Consider the following 27,142-nt stretch of genomic DNA (forward strand, 5'->3'; position numbering starts at 1 on the left):
TTTTCTTGATCTTTAGGGGAAATAAACTGAGCGTGAAGCAGAGAAGGTGAGAAAAACACAGCTTATAAATGGAAACGCACCAAACAAAGTGGAAAATTCACATCAAGCCCACGGATAAGTCTCAGAACAAAGGGAAACATTGTAGGGTCAAAAAAGAAAAAAAAATGGAAAATAACGTTCTCACATTGGAAAATGTGACTTGCAAAGGAAGGGAGATTTGGGAAGAAATCAAGCAGGTACTCCCACTGAAACCTAACCTTCAGGTTGGTGAAACTTAGTTATTTGGTTTTGGCAAATAGAAATTTGCATGCAAGTTTTTCCTGGAATTTGATACCTGGCATTTTTTCATCCCCTGGTTTTGCACCGGTTCTAATTCTCAGAAAAAAAGAAAAGAACCTGCCTGCTTTAAACAACACGCAAATTAAGGTGTGACTTTTGGCTCCCTTTTCCGTTATATATAGCTATCATCTGCTCTGGAATAAGCTGGATTTCTTCCACTGAGTTCATATCCCCTTCTGTCTTTTTTAAAATGCAGTTTAAAGCTTCATGTTTCTTTCTGGAAAATCTACCATAATGTAACAACAGATTTTAAAGCTTATATGTATATTAATTAGGATGCCAACAACCATAATCTAATATAGTCCTTACCTTTTACTGACAATGGGAATTTTAATTAAGTGCATAATTAAGATCCAAAATGCAGAATATATTTTTGGTCCTGTTTACTGTGAGTTAGAAACTCTTAACATGGAATGAAGTTAGTCTGCTGCTACAAAGACTTAACATGTTACAAATTAAGCAAATGGCGGCCACAACTGGGTTTTCAAAGACATTCTGGGGCGTCCTTCAAGATGGCTGACAGAAATCAGAAACAAGTTTTATCTTCATCAGTAGAGTGAGGGATGATCAAATAAATTATTGTACATCTATACCATGATTCCATATGCTTTCCTCAAAATAACAGAGTAATCTTATAGGCATTGATATGGAAAAATTACCAAGATATATTATGTATAACAATATACATAATATGACTCCTTTAAGGTAAAATGTGTGTGTGTGTGTGTGCCTGGGTGTATGTGTGTACATGTATATGTATGGGCTTCCCTGGTAGCTCAGCTGGTTAAGAATCTGACTGCCAGTGTAGGACATGTGGGTTCAATCCCTGGGTCGGGAAGATTCCCTGGAGAAGGCAACAGGAACCACTCCAGAATTCTTACCTGGGAGATCCCGCGGACAGAGGAGCCTGGTGGGCTACAGTCCACGGGGTGGCAAAAGAGTCGGACACGACTGAGCGACTGAACAATAATATATACATACGTATATGTGTGTGTTTATGTGTAGAGAGATGTGTTTGTACAATCGGATACATATGCAGACATACTCAAAAACAGGAAAAAGAGTCTGAAATAACAGATGACAAAATGCAAACACTGATCAGCTCTGGAGCAGGGCTTGACCATCTTTTTATGTACAGGGACAGATAACGAGTATTTCTATTTCTGTGGCCACATAGTCTTGGCAAAACTATTCAACGCTGACCTTGCAGCATGAAAGCAGCCACAGACAACATGAAGCAAAGGTTGCGCCTGGGTCCCAGTAAAATTTGTTTACAGAAATGGACAGAGCAACGGGGCTGCTGGAGGCAGTCTGCGTGTCACAGTTTGCCAAACTCTGCTCTGCAGAAATGAGTGTTATGTGTGCAGGGAGTCGTCAGAGGGATGAGGAGAGACTTCGAGTATTGATTCTCTGTATATTTGATTTATTTTACAAGCACTCTTACTTCAGTTCAGTTCAGTTCAGTCGCTCAGTCGTGTCTGACTCTTTGTGACCCCATGAATCGCCGCACGCCAGGCCTCCCTGTCCATCACCATCTCCCGGAGTTCACTCACACCCGTGTCCATCGAGTCTGTGATGCCATCCAGCCATCTCATCCTCGGTCGTCCCCTTCTCCTCCTGCCCCCAATCCCTCCCAGCATCAGAGTCTTTTCCAATGAGTCAACTCTTCGCATGAGGTGACCAAAGTACTGGAGTTTCAGCTTCAACATCATTCCTTCCAAAGAAATCCCAGGGCTGATCTCCTTCAGAATGGACTGGTTGGATCTCCTTGCAGTCCAAGGGACTCTCAAGAGTCTTCTCCAACACCACAGTTCAAAAGCATCAATTCTTCGGCGCTCAGCTTTCTTCACAGTCCAACTCTCACATCCATACATGACCACAGGAAAAACCATAGCCTTGACTAGACAGACCTTAGTCGGCAGAGTAATGTCTCTGCTTTTCAACATGCTATCTAGGTTGGTCATAACTTTTCTTCCAAGGAGCAAGCATCTTAATTTCATGGCTGCAGTCACCATCTGCAGTGATTTTGGAGCCCCGAAAAATAAAGTCTGACACTGTTTCCACTGTTTCCTCATCTATTAAAAAAAATTAGAGGACTTAACTGCCATCTATTAAAATTGGGAAAATTTTAGTTTTAGATTTTTTTAAATGCAGACTTTTACATTTAAATGACAAAAAAAAAAAAAAGTAAATAAGCTGTTCTGCATTCTCTTCCAGATGAGTATTTCACATTCACCCTCAGGGAGTGGTGATGCTTATCCGCATCGAACGGGTGAAGTGGTGGAGTCTGGCTCTCTAGGGCTGAACCACAAGTCTGGCTCTTCCTAACTTTTAGATCTTATGCAAATCACTTAACCTCCATAAGCTTCAGTTTCCTCACCTATAAAATGTTAATTGAAATAACACTTTATTTGAAACAGTGCTATGAGACTTCAGTGAGCTAACACACAGGCAACACTCAACCCGGATTCTTACACATAAGGGGCTCTCAGCCGTGGTGTGCACACTCAGTCCTGTCTGACCCTCTGTGACCTCGTGGACTACAGCCCGCCAGGATCCTCTGCCCATGGGATTTCCCAGGCAAGAATTCTGGAGTGGGTTGCCATTTCCTTCTCCAGGGGATCTTCCCGACCCAGGGATCGAACCCACGTCACCTGCATCAGTAGGTGGATTCTTTACCACGGAGTCACCTGGGAAGCCTCAAGCTCTCAGTAACTGCTAGCTATTAATATCACACCTCTAAATTAAATACGATTCATTATACTTAAAAAGAGGGAAAAGATGTTTTTATGAACTGCTTATTTGGGGCCATAAGTGACTTGATTTAGTCTTGGCCGCGAGTTCTGAGTCATCATCATGTGTGTGAAAGACAGGAAACTGTCCCCAGGAGCTGTCTTCCCTTTAAAGACAGAAGTCCGTGCATGTCAGCTGGACCCATGCACATCCAGCTGAGAATACATTCCCCAGCCTCCTTTTGGGCCTTTTCGGGCCATGTGACTCCACATTACAACAGTGCATGAGTGGAAGTGAGAAACGAAGCAAATACGAACTGGGCACCTCTGTCTGCAGACGGCAGTCACGAACCAGGCTTGACAGAGTCAAGAGCATCACTCTAGCAGATGGCGGAACCACAGGAGAGAAGGCATCTAGGTGGACATCATGGATCGCTCCTGACCACCCATCAGCCAGGTCACCCTTGAACAGGATGACCTTGCTCAAGGCTTAATAAAATGGGAGAACGGCTGTAAAAAAAGAATAATAGAACTGTACTACTTGGAGCAAATCTAGCTGATGGCACAAATTGATGCAAAAAACATAAAATGACTCAAACACAGTTTCCACTTGTTTCCTGCTAATGCAGGAGTACTGAGTGCTTCTAGACTGGGGTGTCTCTAGCTCAGAAAGGAGGACTCTCAGCTCCATGCTGTCACTCGGCTCAGCACGATAGGGAGCTGCCGTCTTTAAGAGGCACCTCCACCCAATGAAAGATCACAGATAGAGTTTTATGGGCCAGGCCTGGAAGTGGCCCAGAATACTTCTACTCAATTCTGTTGGTTAGAATTGTCATATGGCCACACCTCACTACTTGGAGGAAGGTATGGCAATCCACCCCAGGATTTTTGCTTGGAGAATCCCATAGGGTTGCACAGTGGGTGATGCAGAAGAAATAATTGCTAAATGAGTGATAGGGTGTAAATAATCCAATTTCACAGGTTTGTCCCAAGGAATACATAAAATAGTGCATGAAAGGATTTAGCAAAGTGCTAATGCATAGTAAGTGCTCAATAAATGCCATGCACCCATTATTTGGAGATGTGAAAGAGAAATAAGATATGTTCCTCAAGGTGGAACCACTAGAGTAGAGGAGACGGATCCTTCCAGGAAAATAATTAAAATATTGTGAGGTTATAGGAGTATGTCCAGGGCTCAGATGTAGGACAGGGTGGTTAATTCTGGGGAGAAGAGAGTGGGCCAAGGGAGAAAATCACAAAGAGGGTAAAACCTAAAGAAAAGATTGTAGAATTAAAAGAACCTGCACAGGCATTTTAAGAAATGCAATATTTTTTCACCTTTCTGACCCTTTCTTTCATTAAAAGAAAGTTGATGGCAGACGCCGGAGTCTATGTGGAGATGTCCTGCCTGCCTGTGCAGTCCTCCCCTCCCAGGAAAGCCCTGCCCTTCAAAGTATCAGCTCAAATATCGCCACCTCATGTGAAGAGTTGACTCATTGGAAAAGACTCTGATGCTGGGAGAGATTGAGGTCAGGAGGAGAAGGGGACGACCGAGGATGAGATGGCTGGATGGCATCACTGACTCGATGGACGTGAATCTGACTGAACTCCAGGAGTTGGTGATGGACAGGGAGGCCTGGAGTGCTGTGATTCATGGGGTCGCAAAGAGTTGGACACGACTGAGCGACTGAACTGAACTGAACTGAACTGAAGGGAAATGATTCCTACCTGTTTTTCTCTGCACGGTGACTCACAGACCAGGTCAGCCTTCACTGTTGGATGCTCTCAGCGTTTGCTCCCTGCAGACTTACACTTAGCTGAGCGTGTGTGTGCGTGCGTGTGTGTGTGTGTGTGTGTGTGTGTACATAACATCTACTTTCCCAAAGGACAATCAGCAGGAATGGCTCACCAGCTGGTCCTTAACTCCATGCAAGGCATGTAGCAAATCACCATTTGCTGAACTAGAAGAATAAACCTTGCAATCCTTGCGTGTTCTCCAATGGGGCCTCAGAGGTAGTTAAGCAGAGCCTCTAACTGAGGTCAGAGCTGCAGTTAAGAGGTTAGGTGAGGGCATCCCTGACGGCTCAGTGGTGACGAATTAGCCTGACGATGCAGGAGACACGGGTTTGATCCCTGATCCAGGGAGATCCCACACGCCATGGAGCAACTGAGCCTTAGGGCCACAACTACTGAGCCTGTACTCCAGAGCCCAGGAGCTGCAACTCCTGAGCCATGAGCCACAGTTACTGAAGCCTGCATGTTCTGGAGCCTGTGCCCAGCAACAAGACGCCTCTGCAGTGAGAAGCCCGCACACCGCGAGGAAGACGAGCCCCCGCTCACAACTAGAGAAAAGCCTGCGCAGCAACGAAGACCCAGCACAGCCAAAAATAATTAACTAATTCAATTTACAAAGAAGCTTGGTGAGCTGGTGATAAAGTTGACATGATTTAGTAAAATCTTAAGACTCTCAGGAGACAGTAAAATGCAATGGTGAAACAGTAGGCTCATACTATCTCTGTGAATCTGCTGGAAGTCTAAAATTATTCTGAAAATCACAGTTTATTTTTCTTAAATGGCAAGCTCTAGAACCGACCATAGGGCATCGGAACTGCAGTCTTGGCCCTGCCACGTATTCAGCATCACTGAGTGTTCACTCTGCCAGTCTCTTCATGTATCAATTAGCGATGATGGGAATAAAGGCTCAGACTCTGCAGGGGAGTATGGAATCTGCAATAAAGTACTTGCACATGGGGAGTTTTCAGTAACTATTAGATATTCCTATTTTTTTCCCCTCCTGCCTCTGGAGAGTTAAACAAGAGAGCCATTCCTCTTTCTGCCAGAGGTGAGCCACAGCGATGAATGTAGGTGATGGGAATAGTAAAGGACCAGAGAGATTTAGTTCAGAGTAATCATCTCACTGCATTCTCCAGATGTTACTATGATTTCATTTCCTTGAGAAGATTCACAGATGTTCGCACATCAATGCAGAGAAATAGAGCTACTCAGGATAAAACTAGGTCAGCACTGATCGAGAAGGTCGAAGAATGCTCAGACACACTGCCACGCCGTGCACCCACGAAGCTGTGAAATAACTGACGTTTCAAAATGAAGACCATAGGCACTGGGAAGAGACTATGACTCACAGATATTATATGTGTATACATTTGTTTACCAACTCTGAGGTACATATATATGCACACAAGCCAGGAATAAGTCACCTGATGATTCAAGATCAGATGCACATACAGACCCACAAGTCTATAATATCACTTCTGTTTAAATAAAAAGTGTGTGTCGGTGTTTTACAATAAAAGTTTACATTGATCAAGTGCTTTACTATATTATAGGCATTGGTAACGTGTCGCTCAGTCATATCTGATTCTTTGCAACCCCATGGACTGTAGCCCGCCAGGCTCCTCTGTCTGTGGGATTCTCCAGGCAAGAATGCTGGAAGGGGTTGCCATTCCCTTCTCCAGGGGATCTTCCTGACCCAGGGGTCGAACCCAGGTCTCCTGCATTGCAGGCAGATCCTTTACCCGCTGAACCACCAGGGCAGGCCCAGGCATTGGATTAAGCCTTTCATATACATTGTCTGTTTAATAAACATACTGACCTATAAACTGGGTTTTAATAGTGTGCCCACTTTTACATGTGAAGAAATCTGACGGGCAGCAGAACGATCCACCTTGGGTGGCACCACCAGAAGGGGAAGAGCAGGAATCCCCATGCCTGGCAGCAGGGCAGCACTAGCTCATGCCAGCTACTCTTGGCGTTGGCCTGGCCAGTGGCCAGTGGCCAGCGTATGGAAAGGAAAGACCAGGACGCAACAGTAAAGAAATAAAGTAAATGTTCAGTGTTTAGGTACTAGAACAAAAAGAACAAAATCGAGCTTCATTTGCCATTGAGTATAATTATCCATTTGCCTGATCTTTGAAATATATTCTAGCCCACCAGCTCCAAGCCTGGATGGCACATACCATCTTGACTGAAAAATAAATAAAAGAATTCTTCCTAGCTTGTTAGAACTATTAGAACTCTGCATTCCTGAACACAGCTTATAAGAATTCCACAAAAAGAAAACAGGTTCAGTAAAAGACTAAATTCTCAGCAAAACAATTACAAACACTAGTCATATCAGAGGTAGGAGAAAAATAGGTAAAAAAAATCCTAACGCTGTGTAACTTAATCTTCTTATTGTCACATGGAAATAGAGAAACTATGACAAATGAATCCCACAGACAGAAGTTGGGATACACAGTGATTCTACAGTTTGTATGTGCGGGCTTCCCAGGTGGCTCAGTGGCAAAGAATCCACGTACCAATGCAGGAGATGAGGTTCGTTCCCTGAGTCAAGAAGATCTCCTGGAGAAGGAAACGGCAACCCACTCCAGAGTTCTTTCCTGGGGAATGCCTGGATGGAGGAGCCTGGCAGGATAGAGTCCAGGGGTTCACAAAAGAGTCAGACACAATTTAGAGACTAAACAACAACAAATAGCTTGTATGTCCATGGGAGACGCAGATGGGGACGCTCAGAAGTTCCTGAGGAAGAGGGCGGGCTGCAGGACCTGGGGGGCAGTGTTACTGCCCAGCTTAACAGCCATGATGCACGTGAGTGATCGGTACCCATTACCACCCCCGGTTGCTGAGGCCAGGAAACGGAGATTTCAGGGTAGCTGAGAAAGCCAATGCTGATAATTGTCCCAAACTCACAGATATACTTAAATTGCCACATTCTAAGCAATGTTTTTAAAGTTCTCAATTCCTTTTCATAACAGATGGTAAACTTCTAGAAATTACATCCCAAAAGGTAATACTGCTTGTAAATATAAGTACTTATGAACTTTTTTTTTTTTCAGAAAACTCTTGGATGATATATATGCATAGAGAATAATTTTAAGCAGCACTATAAGAATTAAATGAAGAGGGATTATGAGATCAAAATGATTTCCCTCCGTCAGACAGCACAGGGTGTGTATTCTGACACAAATCTAAAGATGTATTTCAACTTTCTAAGGTTTCTAGATGTATTTTTAGATTTGGTGTTTAAAAAGTTCTATTTTTCAGATAGTTATCTGAAGCCAGATAGTCTGGGATTCAAACTCTGGTTCTATCACCTATTGGCTCTGAAACCTTAGGCAAGTTAAGTAACCTTAGGCAAGTTACTTGGAGAAGGAAATGGCAACCCACTCCAGTGTTCTTGCCTGGAGAATCCCAGGGACTGGGGAGCCTGGTGGGCTGCCGTCTATGGGGTCGCACAGAGTCGGACACGACTGAAGTGACTTAGCTTAGCTTAGCTTAGGCAAGTTACTTAACCACATTAGGTCTCAAGACTGTCATCTGTGTAATAGGGATTAGTACAGGGGTGTGATCATGGGCAACTTATTCAGCCTCTCATTCAATTTTATAATTTGAGGAAAGGCTATGAATCCAAGTTAGGACGTTCGTTGCAGGGATTTGCCACCCCTTACTGAATCTCCCTGGCGGCCCTCTCATTTCGGGTATGTATTTCACAAATGCACATGTACAGAGAGGCAAGCAGTTAAACAGAAGGGCTAAGGGCTTGGGAACCAGATGTTATGTGGTTCCTGAACCTGTCTCTCACTCTCATGATCTTCTGTGAGAAGTCAGTGACAGGGAAACGGTTAGTCACTCACCCTCTGCTGACTCTTTGCTGCCTCACGGATTGTAGCCCGCCAGGCTCCTCTGTCCATGGGATTCTCCAGGCAAGAATACTGGAGTGGGTAGCCATGCCCTTCTCCAGGGGATCTTCCTGACCCAGGGATTGAACCTGAGTCTCCACCACTGCAGGCAGATTCTTTACCGTCGGAGCCACCAAGGAAGCCTCCTGAGAAGCCTGTATTGTCTTAATAAACCCAGGCTTTGTCTAAGGTAACCAGAATTAGTTTCTGTTGCTTACAGCCAGAAACCCTAACTGATAAAGATGTTTCCGTCTGTAACTGGGCTGAACCCTCTCAGGGCAGTCTCCCTGCCTTAAAAGCACCAGCATGGCCAAGAACTGAAATTTAACCAGGGGCAGAGTACCAGGCAGTGTTGAGTGTGTGTTCTGTGTGCGGAAAGTAAATAAAGTTCTACAAAAGCCTCCTCGCTCTTGAGACTTCACAGAAGTCTACAGGGCAAATGCGAGAGTTTAGGAGCCCAGCAACTAGAATGAGGGGGATGTGGGTTTAAGCCCAAGCCCCACTGCTTCCAAGCAAGAGGGTGCCAGGGAAATTATTCCTCGGGTGCTCAGCTCCCTCACTGGCAAAAGGCACGAAATCACTGATCCCACTAGCCAGGGCTATGGTGAGGAGTAAATGAGAAATGGTGCCCTTTGCCCTCAATAAATGTGGACCAACAGTGATGAAGATGATGAGGGCAATGGATACGCCTGATTCCCAGGTGGCGAGAGCTGCAGGGAGCCTGGAGAACAACGGGAAGAGAAGCCATCCCAATGGAACAGGCGTTCAAGCACGGTGAGACTAGCTTTGTACAGAAGCCTTAGTCTCCAAAAGAAGGCATGATCCTGAAGAGAACATTCTTCGGGCTCTTGGGTTTGTCTTCTGGCCAAGACCCTGTTGGACTCTCCTCCCCAAGTCTGATGGAGAACTGAGAAAATACAAGTAAGCACTGGAGATGCTTTAGGCACAGGAACTTTGTAAGACATGGGGGTGCCAGGAAACTCTGGGATCCCTCGGTCAGAGGGTGCCACAGGGGGCCCTTCCATATAACACAGCACACCTGGGCACTGTGCGGGCCCGGTTTCTCTTTGTCCTCCACGAGAAGGACATGAAAATATTAAATAAAGACAGAATCAGGAATAGCACCACATAGCCAAGCCATCCTGGGGCCTGAGGCATCGAGAAACAGCAGCTGTGTGGGCCCTATCTTCACTGAGAATTTTCGATATTCTGTTCATTACGGATTTCTTTACATTCATCTTGATTTTTTAAAATATTCCACTAAAATACCGATGTTGATGATGGAGTTTTGGAGGGCCCCCTTAAACACTGAACCCAGGGCCAAGGTTTCACTTCCCGCACCCGGCAGGGTATCCTGAAATATTCATCAGGGAGGGGAGCCACTTGCCGGTGGCGAGCTGCGCGGATGGAACCCAGGGCAGGAAAAGCTGGGTTACTTCTGGCAGCGTGCTCCCCCAGCCACCACTCGCACTCACCCATACAGGTCGCCAACATTATGCTGGCAAGCATTTCAGAAACACTGATATCCTGGTGAAGAGCTGACAAAGGACCTGGTCAGTTGGGTCGGTGGTCAGGACTTGGCTCTCTTCCCTGCCCTAGCTGCCCGCCCCCCACCGCCCTGCCACCACACGCTCACAACAGGAAGCCCGTCAGCCGCTCATCAGGGTCCATCCACGGCCCTTCCTTCCGCGATGGGGCATCTCCACGCGAGGAGCACGAAACGGGGGGCGCCCCCGCGGCCTGCGCCCGCACGCAGAGGCCGAGAGCCGGGCTGACGAAGGCTAACCGCAGCCTCTGCGGTCAGTTTCTGCTGACACAGTCGAAATCATAAAAGACGAGATGAGAACAAGAGAGTTTAGAGGGAATAATAAAAAAATATCTGTACCATGAATATTTGTAGATGAGAAGGGAGGGCAATTTGAAAGAGAGGGGAGGACCAGCTCTCCGTAAACAAGGAGGAACAAGAAACAAAGATCTAGAAATGTCTTCCCTGAAAGAACGTGTTAAAAGAGATCAATGCACCGACAGATACATAAATCGACAGACTCGCCGATGAAATGGATAATTTGGCATGTTATAGTCTCAGGCTGCCATTTACTTGAATTCAGGGAGAGACACACAGATACAAGTTAAATTTAGTAATAAACAGAGCTCGAATTATAAAGTCAAATACTGATGCGACTTGAGGGACTGGCTACAATACCTGTTTACATACCCACAGTTGCCCTGGAGTGTTCAGGAATATTTTTATCTCCTCATTTGTTACTTCACCCTTTATTAAATTCTATAAAATACACACACACACACATCCAGAAGGGAAGGAGAAAAAAATAAAAACAAATAACTGTGTTTCTTGTAGAGGTCAGCATTTTCTTAAGGGAAGCTAAACAGTTGATTTGTGTTCTTGCAGGAAAACCGATTTAGGATTTGGTTTAAGGTGATTAAAAATATTAAACTGCATGAATTTAGCATTTTGGTCAGATGTGGTTTTTTATTGTGTCAAATTCTGTGTAGGTTTTGGAGAGAAAGTATATACTTCTGTAGTAGGAAAATGATGGATTTTTTTGCTGCTTTTGCTTCAGAGAATTTCCCTGTCCGAGGAAATGACCTAGTTTATGGCTTTTCTGCATTCAGGGCATGTTACCAATGTGCACACAATGACAAAAAAGAAAAAGAAAAAAACAGAGCAACAATGGGAAACAGCCTTTGGATTATTAAAAGAAAAATCATAAGCTGAATTTTATGTATGGAAAATGCTCCAGAGTTCTTTGACCAAACTGTGAATTCACTCACATCTACTTGCCTATCTTCTGTGGGCAGGTCACATTCAAACCCTTAAGGAAGTTGTCAGATGAAACAGAGCTTGCAAACTGGTGGCCTAGGGACCAAACTGGGTTAGAGATGCAGGGTTTTTTACAATCTGGTCACACTGCAGAGAATATTGTGTGTGTGTGTGTGTGTGTGTGTGTGTGTGTGTGTTTAGTTGCTAAGTCGTGTTCAACTGTTTTGTGACCCCATGGACTGTAGCCCACTGGGCTCCTCCATCCATGGGATTTCCCAGGCAAGAATAGGAGCGGGTTGCCATTTCCATCTCCAGGGGAATCTTCCTGACCCAGGTATCAAACCTGGGTCTCCTGCATTGACAGGCAGATGCTTTACCACTGAGCCACCAGGGAAGCTGCAGAAAATACTATATTTTATTTAGCTGCCAACATTTAAAAATTTGGAGACTTCCTATAAAATTTCAGTTTGGGCTTCTCTTTAAAACCTGACAATCTGATAAGGCCTGCACCCCACAGCACAACAGCTGAGCTGAACAGTGGCTGCCCCTCCGACAGCACGAGCACCTCCATTTCTTCCCAGTCCCTACCGCTCCCTAGTGCCTTCTGCACAGAGGCTGAGTCTCAGCTACCATTTATCATCACACTGGCACCACTGCGGCCTTATAGTGAACTTAAGAAATAATGAGAAATATCCCTTATACCCACATCTCTTTTAAAACTGGGGAAATTAAGCCAGATCAGGCAATTCACGTGCTTCAAGGAAAAAATAATTTCTCAATTTCAGCTTGATTCACTTCATTAATAGGTCCCTATAAAAATAACAGCTAACACTTCTACAAAAATAACAGCTAACAACTCAATGTGTCAGGCAATTTTCTAAGTCCTTCGCATATTTTAAGTGCATTTAATCTGTACATCTACTCTATGAAGTAGGTATTATTATGATCCAGTTTCACAGATGAGGAAACTGAGGCTCAAAGAGGTTGTGACTTGCTTGAAGTCCATTGCTAGGATTTGGATGGACCCTGTAGGGATCGGAGGAGCCTGGTAGGCTGCAGTCCATGGGGTCTCTGAGGGTCGGACTCGACTGAGCGACGTCACTTTCACTTTTCACTTTCATGCATTGGAGAAGGGAATGGCAACCCACTCCAGTGTTCTTGCCTGGAGAATCCCAGGGACGGGGGAGCCTGGTGGGCTGCCATCTATGGGGTCGCACAGAGTCGGACACGACTGAAGTGACTTAGCAGTAGCAGCAGCAGTAGGGATCTGAATGCATGCCCCCCTGATACACATATACAATACAAGCATGTAATAAGAACAGCTAGCGTATATTACCTGCCTAGTATGTTCCAAGCACCAGAAGAGGCTCTTAAAATATAGATCAATACAGAAACTTAATGGTGGGTTGCAAAAAGGCTACCAATATAAGATGTTTCAAAGGTTAAAAAGAGAAAACTGTTAAACTGCTACACTGAGTGCCCAGAGGACACTCACAAGTAGTTTTCACTGAGGAGGTGAAGGTGGTAAAGGACCTTCAAGTGTAAGAAGGCATGAGATATATAGGGTCGTGGCTCGAACATGATGGTCTTTGGCTGGAGAGAATGGACAGGAAAGTACAGCACACGGCCTGGGAAGTCCAGGGGCAAGACCAAGGTAAAGCTGAATGCTATTTCTTCATATTTCCTGAAGTACCAGCAATGCATCCTACACTCCGGAGGAGACAAGGATGAACAAACCTTGACCCTGCCCTCAAAGAGTTAACACATCAGGGACTTCCCAGGTGGCACAGTGGTAAAGAATCTGCCTGGAGACCAGGGATTGATCCCTGGGCTGGGAAGATCCCGTGGAGAAGGAAATGGCAACCCACTCCAGTACTCTTGCCTGGGAAATCCCATGGACGGAAGAGTCTCGCTGGCTACCATCCATGGGGTCACAGAGAGTCAGACACGACTGAGCAAATGAGCACACACACACACACACACACACACACACACACACACACACACAGAGTCATAATGCTAAGGGCTTGGCACACGGTAAGTGCTCAAAAACTGTATTCTTTACTATAAAGATTGTTGTTGTTGCTATGTAAACAATAATGCTGATTGTTTCATAAACCAGGTGAGCCGCATCACTGCTCCCTTCCAGTAGATAATCAAAAATTCCAGCATTCCTGCAGGTCCTCGGGGTCTTGTGAACTGTGAAGCTAACCCATGTGTTCTGCCTCAATTAAGAGTAGAGAAATGGCATCTTCTCCATGCTGTGATTTTAAGTAATATCAATGTTTCATAAAACGTATTAGTGTAGGTCTAGGTGAAACAAAAATAAGATAGCACACTGGGAAATTAATTTTAAACAAATTACATGTAAAATGCAAGGATTCATAATATTGTCTCTAAAGCAGTCTAATCTTAATATCATATATTTTGCTTTATGAAGCTCCCAGTTTTAGATTAATCATATTTTTTATTTACTACTTCATATAATAATTGGCTTATCTGTGATATTAATATGTATGAATTTTTTTAGTTTGCTCCTTCAAGAAAGCATTCAGCTTGATGCTTATAATATGTTGATTTTAATATGCAATGGATGTGTTTATATGCAGATTAAATTGGATTGCATTTATACTAAACAAGAAAACCAAAATGTAGAGAGGTGCTGAGACCTGAGTAACTCTCATTAAAGTATGAGAATCCATGACAGTTTTCAGCTCATTCCCCTCTAACAGCACAGCAGTAGATCGGAATTTGCCATTTACCTCATGATGTGCTACACATTTTTAAAACAATAAAGAGGTACCTGACTCTGGGTTTCTCCCATTGCAGTGGTTCTCAGTGAGGGAAAGGGGGAGCGTTTTGACCCCAGGAGGACATTGAGCAACATCTAGAGATATCTTTGGTTGCCACCACTGGTTGGAGGCAGGGAGGGAAGAGTTACTGGCATCTAATTAATAGAGATCAGGGATGCTACTGGGGACTTCCCTGGTGGCTCAGCTGGTAAAGACTCTGCCTGTGATGCAGGAGACCCAGGTTCGATCCCTGGGCTGGGAAGATCCCCTGGAGAAGGGCATGGCAACCCACCCTAATACTCTTGCCTGGAGAATCCAATGGACAGAGGAGCCTGGCGGGATACAGTCCACGGGGTCACACAAAGTCGACATGACTGACTGACAAGCAGCAGCATCTGTGCTGCTGTGCACAGAACAGCCTGTCACACAAAAGTATCCCTTCCAGAATTTCAAAAGTTCTGAGGTTGAGAACTCAACCCTTATTACACAAAAGTAAAATTATTGTTTGTTTATAAGTAAAGGATCGTATATATGCACACATATATATATAATGTATATACTCTATTCAACAGATACATATTGAATCCCTACTACGTATCAGAGAGACTCTTCTAGGAAAAGTCTTTCACAGAGTTAACGTAGACAGATTGAGATAAAAGATAGGTATAAAGATAGCGCACGTGATGCAATGTGGCGGGTAAGCGCTGTGAAGGGAGAGCTGCGAGAGCCGCCCTGACACATGCGCCCTGCCACGTCCAGAGCAGACGGCGAGCGGAGAGCCGCGGCAGCGCGGAGAGCTCAGCTCAGCGCGGGGCGACGACCTAGAGGGTGGGAGGGGGAAGGAGGGAGGCGCAAGAGGGAGGGGCCACATGCGGACGGAGCTGACTCTCGCTACTGTGTGGCAGAAACTAACACAACGTTGTGAAGCAATTATACTTCAATAAAAAGTACCGTATTTCAGATATAATACTTGAAAATACACCAAAATACGAATATTTACAGTTTGGTGTATATTCCTCCAATTTTTGTTTCCGTGAGTATACTAACTCTACAATATGTACTGTTTATTTATTTATTCATTTTTTTACAAGTGAATATACAAATGGCAACTCACTCCAGTGTTCTTGCCTGGAAAACCCAGGGACAGGGGAGCCTGGTGGGCTGCTGTCTCAGGGGTCGCACAGAGTCGGACACGACTGAAGCGACTTAGCAGCAGCAGCAGCTTACAAATACTTATCCTTCTTGACAACTTTCCTTTTTCCCACTTACTTCTAAAGCCCAAATGGTCGTTTTAACTTTTGCAACAACTCACTGAAGAGGAGCAGAGAAGGGAGGAGGAAGTATTTAAATAAGTTTTATTTCCGTTCCTTACCTGTTCACATCCAGCGAGAAAGCAATCAACAGAGGAGATAGACATGAAAATCAGACCAACAAATAACACAGCTGTTGGAATGGGCAGCCCAGGGCTTCAGGATTTCTCTTTCTCAAGAGCCTGGTTCTCAAGGGTCTGGTCCTTCACTCGTGCCTTGTCATTTCTTCCATAGATTTCTTACACAGTTTTTGCTCGTTTTTTCCTAGGTGTCACTGTCTTTTAGAAACACATCACCTCCCTGTTTACAAGCTCCCAAAGCATCCCTAGGGACTGCTGGGTAAATCCCAAACCCCTTGTTTGACACACTAAGTACTTCTTCATTAAGAATCTTCCCAACCACACTTTCTAAAGCTGCAGCTGTTTCCACGAACGTTTCATGTACTTCCAGACACCTTCCCTTTGGGGCCCTATCCTTTCTGTCAAAAACATCCTTTTTCTTTACTTTACCTCAGAGACGAACTTATCCTTCAGTACCAGCGAAAACACCACCTCTTAGCAAAACCTTTGATGACCCTCTAATCAAGCTGTGTGGCAGGAGGAGGTCTTGAATGATTACTCTGTTTTCAGCCTGGCTCCCTCACCCTTTGTTCCCGCACTGGCATTCCAAGGAACATTTTCTCCCAAACCAAAAATGAAGACCCAGAGAAGCTACAAGACTAACTCCGAGATGGAATGATTTACATGAGTGTTTCCAGGGGCAGCTTCTGTCTCTCAAGAAACAGGGCTCAGACATGGATCGAAGGAAAAGAGGAAGGGGAGGAGGCAGACGAGGGGCTCAGCCCGGAGAAGGAGTCAAAAACTTGGCTTCCTGAAGCTGCAGGGGAGGATTCATTACCAACAGGATTGTGTCTCCAGGACCTCAGAGCAGAACGTGAGACCAAGTGTGAGCACGTCCCCATGCGACCCAAGGATCTGAAGTACCTATAAACCCTCTGAGCAAAGAGGGGTCTGGATATCTTGAGAAAGGGAGAGCATCTGCCAGGGAACCCCTTGGCCCCTGAGCAAAAACTATGAAAGGAAAACAGAAAGGTTCTTGTGTGAATTTCCTAGCAAGGGGAGGAGAATCTCCAAAGAATGCAGGACAGTGCTCAGAGGGAAAAGAGTCAGCTTACACATCTGCTGGGGCCGGAGACCAGGGCGTAGTTCACAACGCTGTCAGTCACTTCCCTGCTTGCCCAACTCCATCCCCACTCTCTGAAGAAGGCCAGAAGCCCCTTTGGACAGACTTGTGACTACAGAGTAAAGGAAGGAACAAGGCGACCACTTTCCTATTTACTGGATGTAGACTTTCCTGGACGGCTTGTCTAAGAGAAGGAGATCTTAATTTAAGTCAAGTTCAGAAATTGGCTTATTATATGAGGCAAATAATACCATTTGCAGCAACACGGATGGTCCTAGACATTGTCATACTGAGTGAAGTAAGCCATACACAGAAAGACAAATATCATATAATATCACTTAGATGTGGAATATAAAAAAACAGGGGTACAAATGAACTTAATTGCAAAATGGAAGCAGAATAATGGATGTAGAAAACAAACTCATGGTCACCAGGGGATAAGGTGGGGGGGAATAAATTGGGAAAATGGGATTGACGTATTGACATATCATAACTGTTATTAATATAGCTAAAATAGAAAACTAATAAGAACCTGCTGATAGCACAGGTGCATGCATGCATGCTAAGTCACTTCCACTGTGACTGACTCTTTACGACCCTATGGGCTGTAGCCCACCAGGCTCCTCTGTCCACGGGACTTTCCAGGCAAGAAAACTGCAGTGGGTTGCCAGGCCCTCCTCCAGGATAGCACGGGTAACTCTATTCAGTACTCTGAATGGCCTATATGGCAAAAGAGTCTTTCAAACAAACAAACAAAAAAAATAGAGTGGGTATATGTATAACTGATTCATTTCACTGTACAGCGGAAACTAACACATTGTAAATCAACTATATTTCAATAAAAAATTTTAAAAGGTACAATTAAACAGATTCTTTTGAAGTAAAAAAATTTCTAATTTTGGAACTAAAACTGTGTTTAGTAACCTAGAGCAACTGTAGAAGTTTCTATTAACATAAATGATCAAGAAAAATCTTCTAAGAGCAGAAGAAAACCCCTCCCAGCTCAATAAAGTTTTAAGTGATAGAGGGAGATAAAATAAAATTGCTTTATGTTTACACCCCATTATTCCTAACCTGTTTAATGTTCTATTATATACATAAAGCCACTGCTTAGCATAATGTCTTACACATGGTAAATTCTCAATAGGCGTCCTTGAAAGAATGAAGACATCCTGAAAACTACCATTTCAAGATAAAAGAAAGAGAAGAGAGAGAGAATATAAGAGGACAAAATCCCCATAGGTAATTTCTAGCCCACTTAAATTTTAAATGACATTAATATTATCATCCCATTTATTTCTGGGCACTTGAAACTTTCTCCTCTGCACCCACGCATGCGTGCTAATTCGCTTCTGTCATGTCTGACTCTTTGCAACCCTGATAACTGTAGCCCGTCAAGCCCCTCTGTCCATGGGGATTCTCCAGGCAAGAACACTGGAGTGAGTTGCCATGTCCTCCTGCAGGAGATCTTCCCAACCCAGGGATCGAACGCACATCTCTTGCGTCTCCTGCATGGGCAGGCGGGTTCTTTACCACTAGTGCCACCTGGGAAGCACCCATTCCTGTTACTAAACCAGTGAACAAGTGAGGTTAAAGCAACCCAGAGATCCAGGGAAGAAAGGCCTTAGGAAATGCATCTTCTCCTTGAAGAATAGTATGATGATATTGCAGTTTCAGAATCTCAAGTTTTCAATAAATTATTCCATCAAAACATAAGCCCCCATAAAATAAGGATTCTGTCCATAGAAATTCCCCTAAATGGACAAACTATTTTTCAAAACATTTATTCAAATAGTAGCTATACCTGCCAGTGGGGATTCCCTCTCTTCGTTTTTTCCCTTCCATGTTTATTGAGATATAATTGACATATCCCAGCACTGTACAAGTTTAGGGTGTAAAGCATACTGACTGACTTACAAGTAAGAAATGATGACCACAGTAAGTTTAATGACATCCATCATCTCATACAGATACAAAATGAAAGAAATAAAAACCTATATATTTTTCCATATGATGAGAACTCAAGATTTACTTTCAACTTTCACATAAAACACACAGGAGTGTTAATTATACTTATCACTGTTGAACGTCCCTCAGTTCAGTTCAGTTCAGTCGCTCAGTCATGTCCGACTCTTTGCGACCCCATGAATCGCAGCACACCAGGCCTCCCTGTCCATCACCAACTCCTGGAGTTTACTCAAACTCATGTCCATCAAGTCGGTGATGCCATCCAGCCATCTCATCCTCTGTCATCCCCTTCTCCTGCCCCCAATCCCTCCGAGCATCAGGGTCTTTTCCAATGAATCAACTCTTCGAATCAGGTGGCCGACGTATTGGAGTTTCAGCCTCAGTATCAGTCCCTCCAAAGAACACCCAGGACTGATCTCCTTTAGGATGGACTGGTTGGATCTCCTTGCAGTCCAAGGGACTCTCAAGAGCCTTCTCCAACACCACAGTCCAAAAGCATCAATTCTTCGGCGCTCAGCTTTCTTCACAGTCCAACTCTCACATCCATACATGACCACTGGAAAAACCATAGCCTTGACTAGACGGACCTTAGTTGGCAAACGTCCCTAGTACTTACTTATCTTACAAATGAAAGTCGGTACTTTTCAGCTGTCTTCATCCAATTCCCCCTCCCCTCAACCCTTTCTGAGAGAAAAGATCTCTTTTTCTGAGTTTGTTTTGATAACTATATCAGTTCCAGTTACACAATAAAGCTATTTGATACTTCTATATATTTCAAAGTGAATTCCAAAATAAGTCGTTACAATATATCAGCACACAATATATCAGACATTAAAACATTACATAGCTCCTGGTATGTATTCCCGCACCATCTCCATTTCTTTTTGGCTCGTGGGATCTTAGTTCGCTCACGAGGGATGGAACCTGTGCTCCCTGCAGTGGAAGTGGGGAGTCAACCACTCCGCTGCCAGACACATCCTTCCTTTTCTTCTTAAGGGCAGTTAGGATTTTGTCTCTACGAACCAGTAAACAAGGGGCACATCAGACGGAGAAAACAATTGTCTGTGCAGAGAAATATGGGAGCCGAGATACTGGAGACATGTTATCTGCTTTTGTTAACGACCCTCCGGAGTCAGTTCTACCTCAAGTGTCCTCCTGCCCTGCGCCACTCGGGACAATGGAAGGAGACAAGCTCAGTCAAGATGCAGAGGAAAGCCTCGTGGTCTGATCAAGGCATGGAGGGGCTGGAGTTCCCGCTGTAGAGACGGGCAGTGGGCCTGCCGGAGGAGAGGCAGCGGGCCGGGCTGCTCTATGACGTCTCAGCGGCGGAGGGGAGCAGGCGCAGTTCTGGCGGGCTGGCTACGCGGCTCTGGGGGCGGCTCACAGCGCAGGCGCAGAGCCTCGGCGCCCAGGCCCGCCGCCATCTTGGGTGGAGCACCGAGCGCCGCGCCTCTGCGCACGGCCCCAGGCTGAGGGGCCGGGGCCGCCATTTTGAGCCAGGAGCTCTGGTCTCAAAGGCCGGGTTCAAGGCCTCTGCGTGCAGCAGCCTGTGAGCCAGTGGCACCAGAGGAAGCACAAAGGGATGAAGAAAAAGGTAAGACTTTATGATCCGGATTCTATTTTTATTTCCTGGGAATTGTGAATGGGTTTTGTCCGTGACGGTTTGGTTCAGCAGGAGCATAGGTTCTGTGGAACAGGAAGAGGCATAAATGTCAGGGCGTGAGGTCAAAATAGTGGACCAGTTCTGTCAGCGGTCCCGACATACACCCTGTAAGATGTCACCCTCTGGAAAAGGAGAATTTTCTCCCTGCGTTGCCTCGCTCGCTTCCTCACTTTTAATCGGATCATCGGATCTGCCTTCAGTCGACAGCTCAGGACAGAACACAAATTGTCCTCGAGGTTTTCAGGCTCTCTTCTCAAAATCCTGCAGTTAACAAATGTGACTTTTAAAATAGACAGGAGGTTTGAAAACAAACCAGTTTTTCTACTAAAAGAAAAAAAAAGAAGAAAACAAACCGAAAGTGTTAATATTATTGGTTGAAATGTGTAGGAAAGGGCATTTCTCCAGAATAGGAGAACACTCCTTCCAGGCTAGAGAAGATGAATTTAAGCAAAAGAGAGAAGGATGGTATGTGGTCTCACAGAGGTGGGGGGCCTATACCTCACTTCCTATAGCCCACTAGAGAGGCAGCAAGTGGGATGGACATTTAAACTGCTGCATTTAGAATCGATAACCAGCAAGGACCTACATGGGGCAGGGGGAACTCTGCTCAGTGTTACGTGGCAGCCTAGATGGGAGGGGCATTTGGAGAATAGATAACATGCTTAAGTATGGCTGAGTCCTTTAGCTGTTTACCTGGAACTATTACAATGTTGTTAATTGGCTATACCCCAATACAAAATGGGCTTCCCTGGTGGCTCAGTGGTAAAGAACCCACCTGCTAGGCAGGTGATGCTGGTTCAATTCCTGGGTCGGGAATATTCCCTGGAGGAGGAAATGGCAACCCTCTCCAGGATTCTTGGGAAAATCCCATGGACAAAGAAGCCTGGTGGGCTACAGTACATGGGTTGCAAAGAGTAGGACACAACTGCACAACTAACACAACCACTGTAGCTCACAGAATCTCTCAGAAGTTCTGAAGGGCCTCCAAGGTGGCTCAGTGGTTAAAAAAAAAAAAAAAAAAAAAACCCTGCCAGTTAATGCAGGAGCCGCCAGAGATGCAGCTTCGATCCCTGGGTTGGGAAGATCCCTTGGAAAAGGAAATGGCAGCCCATTAGAGTATTCTTGCCTGGGAAATCTACAGTCCATGGGGTCGCAAAGAGTCAGACATGATTGAGCTACTGAGCTCATACATTTGCAGTCAGAATAGCCTAAAACTGAACTGTGAGGCTGGTCCCAAGATGACCCCTCCTACGGCCAGCACTGGGCACAGACACTGTAGTTTAAGCCGTGCTGGACATCAGACATTGATGTCAGAACAGCTTCTACCTCTATTTAGATATGAGTGCTGCTTTTACTACAGTCAGAATGGGTCCTGTCCAGTCTTGCCTTTCACAAGCTTCTCAACAAACTCTGGAACCTGCAAGGAGGCTGGGGAAGCACTTATCTACTGCTTTTCCCTCATCGGAAGTGGGAGGTGAGCTCAGCTTTATAAACATGAGGGTTCCTCAGACTTGAGAAGAGAACTCAGACACTCAGCAACCAGAAACAATAACAAATGTCCAGGACAGAAGGTAATCTGCAAAAAGAACTTAGTTTAACAATTCAGCACAATAGGAGCTCCAAGGTAACAATTAGGTCGAAATCCAGAGAATACAGTTCCATTGTGCATTTCACTTTGCAAACTAAAATTGATACTCACTCCACCATGGTGATGTGAGATTTTCAAAAACTAAAGTTGACAAGCTACAGGTTTTCTGTTTGTTACAACCAAATTCCCCTAGTGCAGAAACAAGCGCCCAGATTCTCTCTCAATTTCCAGCTGGAGATTTTTTTTTTTTCTGTTTACAGCATTAATTAAGCATCCTAAGCAATAATTTCCTCTGCTGCAAAATGGGAATAATAACAGTACCTAAACTCTTAGCATGATGGTCAGGATTAATGAGCTATATGATAGTCTCAAAGTGCTGCACTCAATATGCCAGCAAATTGGGAAAACTCAGGAGTGGCCAGAGGACTGGAAAAAGTCAGCTTTCATTCCAATCCCAAAGAAAGACAATGCCAAAGAATGTTCAAACTACCACACAATCACATTCTTCACACACACTAGCAACCTAATGTTCAAAATTCTCCAAGCAAGTCTTCAACAGTACATGCACTGAGAACTTCCAGATGTTCAAGCTGGATTTAGAAAAGGCAGAGGAACCAGAGATCAAATTGCCAACATCCGTTGGATCATAGAAAAAGCAAGAGAGTTCCAAAAAAAAATCTTCTACTTTATTGACTACACCAAAACTTTTGGCTGTGTGGATCACAACACACTGTGGAAAATTCTTCAAGAGATGGGAACACCAGACCAGCTTTCCTGCCTCCTGAGAAATCTGTATGCAGATCAAGAAGAAACAGAACCGGACATGAAACAATAGACTGGTTCCACATTGGGAAAGGAGTACATCAGGGCTGTATATTGTTACCCTGCTTATTTACCTTATATGCAGAGTACATCATGCGAAATGCCAGGCTCGGTGAAGCACAAGCTGGAATCAAAATTGCCGGGAGAAATATCAGTAACCTCAGATGCACAGATAACACCACCCTTATGGCAGAAACCGAAGAGGAACTAAAGTGCTTCTTGATGAAAGTAAAAGAGGAGAGTGAAAAAGCTGGCTTAAAACTCAACATTTAAAAAACTAAGACCATGGCCTCTGGTCTCATCACTTCATGAAAAATACATAGGAAAACAATGGAAACAGTGACAGACTTTATTTTCTTGGGCTCAAAACTCACAGCAGATGGTGACTGCAGCCATGAAATTAAAAGACGCTTGCTCCTTGGAAGAAATGCTGTGACCAACCTAGACAGCTTATTAAAAAGCAGAGACGTTACTTTGCCAACAAAGGTCCATCTAGTCAAAGCTGTGGTTTTTCCAGTAGTTACATATGGATGTGAGAGTTGGACCATAAAAAAAGCTAAGCACCAAAGAATTGATGCTTTTGAACTGTGTTGGAGAAGACTCTTGAGAGTCCCTTGGACTGCAAGGAAATCCAGCCAGTCTATCCTAAAGGAAATCAGTCCTGTATATTCATTGGAAGGACTGATGCTGAAGCTGAAGCTTCAATACTTTGACCATCTGATGTGAAGAACTGACTCATTTGAAAAGACCCTGATTCTGGGCAAGATTGAAGGCAGGAAGAGAAGGGGACACCAGAGGGTGAGATGATTGGATGGCATCACCAACTCAATGGACATGCGTTTGAGCAAGCACTGAGAGTTGGTGATGGACAGGGAAGCCTGACGTGAGTCCATGGGGTCGCAAAGAGTCAGACACGACTGAGGGACTAAACTGAAGACAGTCTCAGTTATGGGCCCCAGTTCTTCTTCATCTCTGTACACCCTTTGCCAGATCACTTTACAGTGTTTCTCAGTAAAGAAGAAGAATCCTTTATATCTGGGTTGACCTTGGACTTCCTTGTCTGATAGAATGTGTTGGAAATGATGGCAGTTTGAGTCTAGGTTTCAAAAGTCTTATGTATCCTGGTTGGCCTTCTGCCACCATCATGAGGACTTAGCTGTCTACCAGAGGATGCAAGACATGGAACAGAGACACGTCATCTGTCACCCAGTGGCCCTAATTGACACCCAGATATAGGACCAATCCAGACAAAGGCCACTTAACTGGTCACCCTCAAGCAGGAATAACAAATGCTTATGTATATATCACTGAACTTGTATAGCAGTACCTTACTGCTACAGAATGGTTAAAAAAACAATGTTTAGCAAACAAACAAAAAGCAATGAAGCACATAGTAAGAACTCTATAAATATTAACAAGCATACCAAAAGAAGGGCATCCTATTAGTGCCAGCAGCTGTGTGATTTGACAGACCAAGGGCTGATATTCTGTATAAAATCATCAACAAGATTTTTCAGTCAAGGGCACTGTCCAAGGTATAGATATTCTTAATGTCACAGGTAGAAAATGTTGACCCTTCCCTCTGAAACACAGATCTGAGTGAAGGCTAAAAAATAAAGAACTTGCAGACCCCAGCTGTCTAGATTTGATGTCTACTAGAAGTGTATTTGGCCTTGCTGACTCAACACATAAGTAACATGTGATAAAATAGACCATTGCAGCTCAAAATCCTATTTAAGCCTCAGATCAATGGTTTAACTCTTATATCAAGACAGGTAGACACTACTATGTGATGGAAATGTTGTTTGGGAAAAAATGATTTTTAGTGGTAAAAACCAAGACAACCACATCTCTTTTCACTGCTTTAATGTCAAGCCAACTCTTCAAAAGGTAAATTCCAGATACATGTGAGTAGATTGTGGTGCAAGCAGGTTGTTTTTATTCTTTATGATTTTATGTTTCATCTAGCCCCAGTCCCTTTCCTTACAAACTTGTTTCCCCCCAAAATTCACATAGTAATCACAAAATAGTTTACTTTGCAAATCTACTGAGATTATCAAAAATCTGTTCCTTGTGCTTGAAAAATAGGTGGTATATAATGAAGTCAAAAATTCAGTAAATAGAGCTCAGTGGGCCTACTTTTTTCTCCTGACTCCAGTGATTATCATAATTTGATTTTATAGTTTTCTGTCCTAAGTTACCAGCTAGGGAGCAATCTTTACTGAGTCATGAACTTTCCCATCATTAAATGTCTGCACCTATTTTCAACATATCAAAGCGTCCAATAACTACATTTTATCTGCCTTGAATAAAGTTGAACAGAGACATGGGGGAGCATACACATAATAAACTTTCCTTTATGCTTAGCAAAGTCCTTGTGGTTTGGAGTTTCAGCTTTGTCTATGACTACTTTTTCAGGAACATAAAGATTGTATAACACATCTTCCATAGAGACCAGGACATATGTTTACAAGGACAGAAATCTGAGTAATTTCCCACTGGTCCAAAGGGAATATTAAACTCTTCTGTCATTCTGTAGTATATTATTTATGGTTCCTCTTTTGTTAGCCTTTTTTTTTTTTCATTTGTAAGTTCAACTCTGTGTCCTGATAGAGGGTGATAAAATGCTCAATATGTTAAAAAATCTTATCACTAAATCAGGAACAAAACTATAAATTTTGGCCTTTGAAATCAAACTGACTGGTGAGGATCATTTTGCTCCTGAAATATTACAGTAGTGATCAATTTGCTGTAAAACTAAGCAGTTTAGCTCAGCAATCTATAGTTGGAAAGCAAGTTGTTCAACAGGAAAGTTTATGCCCAGCCCAAGGGATAAATTAAATTTTATGGGGAAAATATGCATTATTACATGCTTATCTGTTTAACATATTATTCTTTTCCACATCAGTATAATAAATATTTTTAATCGTATATTTTATCCCACATACATATAGTGATGTTGTAATTTTATTCCTCCTGTATTGGCCCAAACATGTTCAATTAATCACAGAATAGAGAAAAGCTTTCAAATCACTTTTTTAGAATTCTGATGTGCTTAGCAAATGTACATTCCCAGCTAGATGGAGTTGCCTTACAACAGAAAAATAGTTCAAATTGTATTTCCTCAAAGGGCAAGCATCAACTGATCTATTTTATCCTTTCTCCCAATTTCAGACCCCTTCTCCTTGCATAGCAGCTCTCAGCCGAAAATGCTTTGGCCTTACTTGATTCCATTCATAAGGAGTGATTTCACTTTGAAGATTTTTTGCCTCAGAGTACATGATGGTTGTAAGAAATCAAAGTTAGAGAATATAAATTCAGGGCCCGTGCATATAGAAGGAGTAAATCATGAGAGCTAACATTAGTTGAGCCTCAGTACTTGTCAGGCTGACTTGCCTTATTCCATGTAATTCTCAAAAAATTCTATGGGGTAGGAATGTTGCTATTCCTGCTTTAGAGATCAGAAAACTAGGCTTTGAGAGACTAGCTAAGCAGTGGCTGGAGCAGATGGGAAGAACCACTTAGGAAGCCATTGCTATAACCCCAAGAGAGAAAACAGCAGCCTGAAACCAGATGACAGCAATGGAGGTGAAGACAAATGGGTGAATTGAAGAGAGATTTGCAAGATGGAATCAACAAGACATGATGGTTTGGTGGCTGGTGCCACTCCCAGAGAAATGCATTTGTGAATGTTTGCCAGGGAGTTCTATCTATGCATGCACAAGAATAATTTAATACAGAAAATACCCAGGCATGTTTCTACATTTTCTCTTCACCCCATCTATCTTGCATGTAAATGGATATACAAGGAAATGTTACCTCAAACTTCAAAGGGTAAAAAAAAGTTGACTCTGAAACTTATTCTAAAAGCATTAACAGATCAAGGCATCATGGTGACTCTCAGGTGGAGGTGGTGAATCTCCATGGTGTTTCAGTGTCTTGTGACAGGTTTTGTCCCTGACTGTCTACTCAGGGATGTTTGTATAGCATATAGCCTTGAAAAATAGAAGTAGTGTCTTCCTCCAGGGCAGAAAACAGATTTGTTCCTTATCTGGAGAATAAAAAGGTAATGCCCTCATTTTAAGGCAAAGTTTGGGAAGATTTGCCAATGGCCCCTGTATAATATTGGAAGTTACTTAAACATGGGGATCCTCAGCTGCAGCATAAACCTGCAGTATGTGCAAATTCTACTGAGGCCACTCCACAGTACCTACATGGGACTTGCAAGCCAGGGGGACAGACACAAGGAAGCTCATGCCTCCAGC

The 27,142-nt window shown here is 43.8% G+C and overlaps 1 non-coding gene across 1 annotated transcript; it reads left to right on the forward strand.

The window, feature by feature from the left end:
• The first annotated feature begins 14,534 nt into the window (after positions 1-14,534).
• On the forward strand, positions 14,535-14,606 carry TRNAH-GUG. The gene has a single exon. It is a non-coding gene; the product is annotated as a tRNA-His (tRNA).
• The last annotated feature ends 12,536 nt before the right edge of the window (positions 14,607-27,142 follow it).

Source organism: Oryx dammah, unplaced genomic scaffold (assembly GCF_014754425.2).
Source record: "Oryx dammah isolate SB20612 unplaced genomic scaffold, SCBI_Odam_1.1 HiC_scaffold_10, whole genome shotgun sequence".
Taxonomy (NCBI): Eukaryota; Metazoa; Chordata; class Mammalia; order Artiodactyla; family Bovidae; genus Oryx; species Oryx dammah.